This window comes from Jaculus jaculus, chromosome 16 (genome assembly GCF_020740685.1).
Source record: "Jaculus jaculus isolate mJacJac1 chromosome 16, mJacJac1.mat.Y.cur, whole genome shotgun sequence".
In the NCBI taxonomy this organism is placed as follows: domain Eukaryota; kingdom Metazoa; phylum Chordata; class Mammalia; order Rodentia; family Dipodidae; genus Jaculus; species Jaculus jaculus.
This window is the reverse complement of record NC_059117.1, coordinates 41,147,048-41,155,939: the sequence shown is the minus strand read 5'-3', so window position 1 is coordinate 41,155,939 and position 8,892 is coordinate 41,147,048. Positions and strand designations below refer to the sequence as shown.

General features: G+C 39.3%; 1 non-coding gene and 1 pseudogene across 1 annotated transcript; one reads left to right on the top strand and one right to left on the bottom strand.

The window, feature by feature from the left end:
* Positions 1–5,808: 5,808 nt before the first annotated feature.
* On the bottom strand, positions 5,809–5,908 carry LOC123455420 (annotated as a pseudogene).
* Positions 5,909–7,139: 1,231 nt separating this feature from the next.
* LOC123455490 lies at positions 7,140–7,246 on the top strand. Its single transcript, XR_006633951.1, has one exon. It is a non-coding gene; the product is annotated as a U6 spliceosomal RNA (small nuclear RNA).
* The last annotated feature ends 1,646 nt before the right edge of the window (positions 7,247–8,892 follow it).

Here is an 8,892-nt window from a genome sequence, read left to right as displayed (position 1 = left end):
CTGGATAATTCCCCTCTCTTGATTTATTGTTGCAGTATTTTAGAAGAATGTTTTATGGATTCTTTCTTGTAGTAAAATGAAATTATAATCGCATGTTACTTTGTTTTTCTATTGCATTTTAGTTGACTGTGCCAAATGTAAGTGAGGGCCTAAATTTCACCTGGCCTCAGAAGTTAGGCTTATAAATCAAGCAGGACAGCTATTGTTTGAAAAGCCAGTTGTACTTACTGAAATAAATAAATAAGGTTTGCCACAGGTCTGCTTACTAAACATATATTGTGGAAACATTTGGAATTAAACAAGCTATGATTAATTCTAAGATTAGGACTTGCAATTTAGACTTGTGCTCTGAATTAAGGAAAAAAAAACTTGGAGGGGAAGCTGGGGGCCAGCTCTATATTCTACCATCATCTGGGGAAACAGCATTCTCTTTCAAGTTTGATTTTTATAGTAATTTAATCACTATAATTGGTGGGCAAAGAAGAGGTGATTTCTGTAATTCTTGTGGGTCCGAAGCCAAACAGATGTGGTTTTCAGTTCTCTTAAAGTGATTTTCCACACTGGTCATTAAAAATGGTGCTTTCAAGGGTTAGTCTGTACTGAAGAGAGGGCTGGCCCTCTGAGGAAGGTGAGAAGCGGTGACCATGGGCCCTAAAGGCTTGCAAGCAGAACTTCCAAGGTCCTGTCTGCTCCTCTTGGCCTCAGCCTGTCAAAGGCTAAGGCCTGCTCTGCTCTCTGGGGCTTTGGAAGAGGCCCGAAGTTTTTCTGGCCATTTCATCTATAAAATGAAAGGATTGTATTTAAGATGTACAATCTTTCTTAGTTTTAACTTCTATGAATCCATTATATTAAAATCACAGTTTAAATAATCATATTCTGTATTTTGATTTTTTTAAATAAATTCAACCAAACACATTTGCACTTATTGAGGGTTTTGCTTAACATGTATGACTTATTCAAACGTGGACAGTTTTTAATGTGTAAAAGTCACTAAAGAGGATTTTATAAATGTTATCTTTTTTAATAATGTGAAATTAGTATTTCTTCTGAATAGAAACTAAAGAGCAACCCCTTCAATCCTCAAGTTATTGGTAAAATAGTTGTTGTAATATGAAATAGCAACGTTTTTATTTTCTGCTTCAAAATGAGGACTAACATTTTAATGCTGACCGAGATACTGAAATTTCACGCTTCGTTATTTTTAGCTTAAATAATATACCACATCAATTACAACAGAAACTACATTTTCTAATGATACATAGATCACTTAAATGTTTTCTAAACTCATCAATTTAAAATTGTTTCCAACTCAGTCACTCAGTATTTTCTGAGGTAGCTCCAATGTAAAACTCCCAGCAAGTAACTAAAGCTCTCACTTCACACACTTTACCTATTTAAGAAACCACTAAGGATTTTTGTCTCAAGGTCAAATTTTTAAAGATTAAAGAAATCATGTCTGAACACTTGTTCTGTTGCCTTGGGTAGTAACTCCAATCTCCTCACTGTGCCTTTTGTTCCTGCCACATATGGGCTTTAAAAAACTAACCTGTGGACAATCAGAATTCATATCAACTATATCATCTAGAGACTTGACTGCTTTCTTTATTCTAGAGCATAGAGACAGACAACGGGAACCCTGCTAAAATGTAGGTCCTGAGACAGAGCTCAAAATGTGGGTTGAGAGCCAGGTTTAAACACCATTCTACATGGCTGACTGGGAGAGAAGGGAAGATGAGGGAAGGCAGAGAAAATGGAGGAAAAACAAGATCCATCAATAAGACAAAAATAGATGGTTGGGACATTATGCAGAGACATTGCCTCTTCCCCATAACTGATAGCTACCCCCACAATGCACAACCCATAATCCCCAACAAAGAGTGTCCCTTTGGAGGGGGGAGGACAGGAGGAACCTAACAATGGTACCAACATGGCTGTTCACACACTGAGTATGTATACAACTAATAAAGGAAAATTTAAAAAGAAATGTAAAAAAAAAAAAAGATAGACAACTGCCCAGCAGGAGAAATGCCACCTCTACCACATCTTCCTGGACCCAGAATCAGCATCACCTGAGAGCCTGTGAGAAATGCAGCGCCTCCATCCCACCCCTGACCTACTAACCAGCAATTTGCATTTGACAAACTCCCCAAGATGATGCCCTTGAGCATTAGTTCTTGGGTAGCACTGATCTGCCTCTGTGTGGAAATTATTTCCCACAGGACTTGGGTCATTTTTTAAGTTTTGATCCAACACTTTGGTCAAAATTAGTGAATCCTCATATACATAAAAGTCCCTCCCAGATAGTGTGACCACAATCTAATGACATCTGAAACAACTACTTCTCTGATGTCCTACCAACATGAACAGCACCCAGTCAGAAGAGAAGCTGGAGCAATGCTTCCCCCAGAATAGTGGTTCTCAAATCTATCTCTATATTAGAATTACCTGGAAAGCCTTCTTAAAAGAACAAAACTTAGAACTGGAGAGATAGCTCAGTGGCTCCCTGTACTTCTTGCTCGAGCAGGTGGACCTGGAGATTCCCTACTGACACCACCCACGCTGGACTCCTAAGAACTCACAAACTCATGTTAAATAACTGGGTGTAACCCTACTCTCACAGGTGGTCCTCTGAGACTTGGGAAGACTTACTTGTATGCTGCAAGGTCTGGGATCAGTAAGAGACAGACTCCAGCTCAGTGTTGCTGGACACCCTGTATCTGCCCACTGTCGGCAAGCACACCCCACCGCAGGCTAACGTGGAACACTGCAAGAGCACATACAAGTGCATACAACACACACACACACACACACACACACACACACACACACACACACACACTTACTACTCTGTAGACCAGTGAAATCGGATCTCCCAAGCAGTGGTCATTGAAATTTGCATATATCTGAGTCCCTGAAGAGCTTGCTAAACTAATCCTCAAATCTAGTCTGTCAGTGGGACTAGGGTAGGGCCTAAAAACCTTCATTTAAAAAAATATATATTATTTATTTATTTGAGAGTGAGAGGGAATGGGTGTGCCAGGGCCTCCAGCCAGTGCAAACGAACTCCAGATGCATGCACCCCCTTGTGCATCAGGCTTATGTGGGTCCTGGGGAATCAAACCAAGGTTCTTTAGCTTTGCAGTCAAGTGCCTTAACCATTAAACCATCTCTCCAGCCCCAAAACCTGCATTTTTAAATACTTTATTTTTATTTATTTGAGGGAGAGAGAGAGATACAGAAATGGTCAGATAGAAAGAGAGAAAATGGGCACACAAGGGACTCCAGCCACTGCAAATGAACTCCAGATGCTTGTACCTCCTTGTACATCTGGCATACATGGGTCCTGGGGAGTCAAACCTGGGTTCTTTGGCTTTGCAGGCAAGCCCCTTAACCACTAAGTCATCTCTCCAGCCCAAAACCTGCATTTTTAACACATTTCCAGGTTATGTTTAATGGTGCTTGCTTGTGGACCACTTTTTGAGAACAACTATTTAAAGAACTGTGCATGATTAAGAAACTCATCAAGATAATTTCATGTGCAGTCCAGTTTGATAATTACTGTTCTAGAGACAGGAGATAAGTCTTTAAAATAATTGAATTGGCCAGGCATGGTGACACACACCTTTAATCCCAGCACTGGGGCGGCAGAGATGGGAGGAGCTCTGTGTAAGTTCAAGGCCAGCCTGGAACTATAGAGTGAATTCCAGGTCAGTCTGGGCTGGAATGAGACCCTACCTCAAAAAACCAAAATATAAAATAAGATAAAACAAAATAATTGCATTGGTTCTCATCATCTTGTAAACTTTATCAACACAGTAAATCACACCACCAACACTCAATCAATTTTAGCACAGGCTATCCACAGTTCCAAAGCCTCTTGGCAAAATGAAATATGTAATAGGGTTTTGTTCAAAGGTACAAGCATTCATAACTAATACACAGATCCATTATAAGCAAGAGCCGTGTCTCTTTTTTCATTTTTTGTTTATCTTTTTATTTGAGAAAAGAAGAGGCAGAGAGAGAGAGAGAGAATGGGCACGCCAGGGCCTATGGCTGTTGTACACAAGCTCCACACACATGCACCACCTTGTGCATGTGGCTTACATGGGTCCTATGGAATCGAACCTGGGTCCTTTGGCTTTGCAGACAAGCACCTTAACCACTAAGCAATCTCAGCAGATGCCCCCATTTTTGTTTTTTAGTACTGGGATTAAAGGCATGCACCACCATGCCCAGCCCATATCTTGAATACCATTGTATACCAAAGTAAGAATCACATGAGACGTGCTCAGTATGTATACAATCAAACCTATCCACTATACACCCAACACCAGCCATATTATCTTTTGAAAAAGGAACCCAAATACCTGAAAAAGTCATTTTTCACCAAGCTGCCTCAGCAAAATATAAATGTAATTGAACCTCTGAACATGGCTACAAATATTAGACAAGTAAAGTATCTTCTCACAATCCATTCAGTCAGTATGCAAATACGATATTCTCAATGGGAGTATCATAGGAGAACACACCCATCAAACAATTCCCAAGAGCCAAAGGATGAGAAAGGTGACCCTCCTCACCCCACCTCATGACTGAAATGAAACATCGAAGGTTCAAAACAAAATAACAAAAAAAAAAAGGAGTATAAAGAATAAAATGGATGGCAGATTTGACAGGGATTGAAAAGACAGCATGTGACATAAACACAGATCTAGAAGGATTAGGAATGACTGAATAACTGCATTTAACTACCAAAATCCTGGTGATACCAATTCTGAACTATCTTGTAATATACAATATGCACAGTTGACTATAGACTAAGATAATTTTGATGTCAAATATGTTTGTGTGTGTGTGTATGTGTGTGTGTGTGTGTGTGTGTGTGTGTGTGTGTAGCTTTAGCCTACCCTATCCCTGATGTCTTAGAAGCACAATATGATAGGAGTGAAAATTTATTTCACATAGTTTAAATGTTAAGTAAAGCTATATTGGGGTTAAATGGAACAATAAGTAACTTAACAAAGCTATCATTTTTGTTTGTTTTGTTGTATTGTGTATGTTTGAACCAAAGGACTCATGAATGCTAGACAAGTGTCTGACTTCCAAGCTATATATATCCATCCATTTTTTATTTTTAGGCAGGGACTCACTAAGTTTCTCTGACTGGTCTGGAATTTACTCTGTAACCCAATGTCTTAGTTACTTTTCTCATTGTGACAAAAAACTAGTTAAGTACATGTAATGGTTAATCTCTGATTTTATCAACCAGTCACAATTTAAAGTCACCATAGAAACTGAATCTCTGGGCATGCCAGTGAGAGATTTTCTAGCCAAGGTTGAGGTGAGAGGACCTGTCTCTAACTGTGGGTGACATTATTCCATGGGTTAGATTAAATGAATAAGAGAAGGCTAACTGAGCAGCAACATTTATCACTCGAATTCCTCACTGTGGGTGAAATGTGACCAGCTGCTTCATGTACTTGCCACTGGGCCTTCTAAGCAATGGACTCTAACCTGATCTGTAAGATAAAATAAACTCTCCATTTCCAAATTTGCATTTATTTATTTATTTGCAAGCAGACAGAAACAGAGAGGAGAGAGAATGGGCATGCTAGGGCCGCTAACCAGTGTAATACATATATATGCAATATATATATGTGTGTATATATATGTATGTATATGTATATGTATACACATATATATATACACATATATATAACATATATTATATATATATCACTTTATATATAACATATATTATATATATCACTTTATATATATACATTTATTTATATATGTCACATTATATATTATATCTATCACTTCACGAGTTTGTGTGTCATCCTTGTGCAGGGCTATGTATCTCTGTATCATTCAATTTTAATCTATGTGCTTCCAAAGCAAGCACCCCCAAATTGCTTTTATCAGATATCTGTCCGTGTAGCAAGAAAGATAACTAACACTGGAAGGAAGGTTTATTCTGGTTCAAAGAGAGTAAAGTCCATCATAATGGGGAAGTCATGGCAGCAAAAGCATGAGGTGACTGGTCATATTGTATCTCAGTCATGAAACAGACAGAGGAATGCTGGTGCTCAGCCTGCTCATCCCTTATTGAACCAGGGGCCAGGCCCTATCAACACTGCCATCTACATCCACAGAGAGTCTTTCCTTCTCCAGTTAGTCCTGGAAGTACCCTCATGGAAAAACTTGGAGATAAGCTTCCATGGTGACTCTAAGTCCAGTACTTGTGATCCTCTTGCCTTAGTGTGCCCAGTGGCTGGAATTACAGGACTGTACCACCAGGCATGGCTTCCCCAGGTGTTTAGGTAACATGAGCAGAAATGCCTAGTATTTCTCTATCCTTTTGAGGGAAAAAAAATAAAGATCATCTATCTGCATTGTACAATATGGGTGTTATTTATTAGTTACTTTAGGCTATAGGGTCAAAATGGGACTAAAGATCAATGTTAACTAACAGAAAATAGATATATGTGGCCAACGCCTACCATACTGGACCTACAAGAATGAGGAGAAACATGGCACATATTTTACCATTTTTTCTGTCCAAAAGTTCATCACCAAAACCTGCCTCAGACTCCATTATTTGCATTTCCACTATCAACAAGAAGTTAAATCTAAAAAAAAAAAAAAAAAAAAAAAAAAAAAAAAAAAAAGTTCAAGTTAATTTCACGTAGAATCAATACAAAGTGAAATCTACACTCTTGGAAAGCCACAGACTTCCTCAGTTTTATGAACAGTCAGAGAAACGGATCACGAGGGGCAGCAGCTTTCTGTTTATAAATTCCAGTCCTTTGAGGAGCAAAAGCAGCGCTCTTGGAAAGACCAGACTTCTCTCCAGACTTCCAATTGTGCCACCCAGTGGCAACATGCTTGATTGAATTTCTTACTGCAACCAGATCTTTTCTGCCAGCATAGACTCCAACACCAAGTTGCTAAGCAGTGTGACAGTGAGAAATTGATGATGGGATGGGTGACCTAACCTGTGTACTTGTGATCTTGTTACATGTACTTCCCTGTTGTCATTCCTTTCTTTTTCTTATAGCATTTCTTAGAAGGAATCCAAAACAGCAACAATCACCTGGGTAGGTTATTAATTGTGTTAAAAATTCCAGAATTTTGTGCTCGCTTCGGCAGCACATATACTAAAATTGGAACGATACAGAGAAGATTAGGATGGCCCCTGCACAAGGATGACACGCAAATTCGTGAAGCGTTCCATATTTAAAAAAAAAAAAATTCCAGAATTTGTTCTTTGAATTCCTTCAGCCAAGTATACTTATATCATAAGATATATATATCCCACTCATCAAACTTTATATGAAGGTGTTAGATGAATCATTGCCTTTGATTAAGACTTTTAAAAATAGGACATTTGGTGAGCCAGAAACATTTGGTAACATCATTTTCTGAGGATTTAAAAACACTTCAATATAAAATTAAACACAGATGTTTAATTTGAGAATTCATGAATCATCAGTTTATGTGCACTTATAATTTCACTAAACCGACACATTCCAAAAGTCACATTAGTGCCTGGCTATTGTAGCTAATTCTCTGGAAAAGAATTTGAAAGGTCTTCTAGGATAGCCATGCTCAGTATCCACAGGGAGACTGAAGGATGCTCTAATCTCTTAGATAAAATGGAGACATATTTGCATTTAACCTATGTATGTCCTTCATCCTTTGATACAGTTTATTTAAATCATCTCTAGCAACATAAAATACAATGTAAATTCTATGCAAATAGTTCTTATACTGCATTGTTTAGGATGCAAGTCTATATGCATTCAGTACCAATGTAGTTCCCCCCCCCCACTAAAGATTCTCCATGTGCATTTGACTGATCTGTAGGGGTGGAACCCAAGATATTGTATTGCATTTTACTTAAAATATATGGTATTGCAGAACTGTGTGTAAAATTGGTTGGTTTTAGTTTCCAGTTTAGGATTTCCTCTCACAGGGAAAATTGGCTGAATATAAAATGCAGGTAAGTGCCTCCTAGTTATAGATTCCAGCAAGCAAATGAAAGAACGAAAAGCAATGGTTGGGGCAGGAGAGCTGGTTTAGCAGTTAAAGTGCTTGCCTGTGAAGCCTAAGGACCCAGGTTTGATTCCCCAAGACTCAGGTCAGCCAGATGCACAAGGTGACTCATGAATCTGGAGTTTATTCGCCGTAGTTAGAGGCCTCATTGCACCCGTTCTTTCTCACTGTCTCTCTCAGATAAATAAAATATTTTCCAAGAAGCAATGGTTGCTGAAAATCCTTGGTGCCATTTTGCACTTTGCATCCACTTTCACATGGATGAAGGCAGATGACCGCCCAAGAACAGCCAAGTGTATGCCTGGTGGAGAATCCTCCAGGAACTCAAGATCTCAGGAAATGTAACTCAAGGGGGACATGTGAAAGCGTCAGAAACTGACATCTCCCCTGAGACTAATGCAGAGGGCGTATGCCTGAGCATCAGGAACCAGCATGACTCTTGACAATGGCCAAATTGGCAGTAGTTGACACATTTGTTGACAGTTCTAGAAGAAAGACAAAGCCTAGAGAAAGAGGAGTCTTAAAAGAGACTCTGCCAGCAGCATTGCGTGCGTGCAGATGTGCACTAGATGAGTAAAGCAAAGCCATGTGTCACCTCCTCAGGATATCCAAGCCCTCCTATGAAGGATTCTGTTCCAGCTTCTCTGGTGTCATACCCAGAGGCTGTTCTCAGAACATTCTAGGTTGACCCTGTGGCTCAGCTATTCTTTGACACCAACCACTTACTTCCCTAAAGCCCTGGGAAGATGACTTACACTCTAGGCAGATGATGTGGGAATCCTGTACCCCAGCAAGGGAGCAAACCATCACCTGAAGTTCTGTGGATCCTAA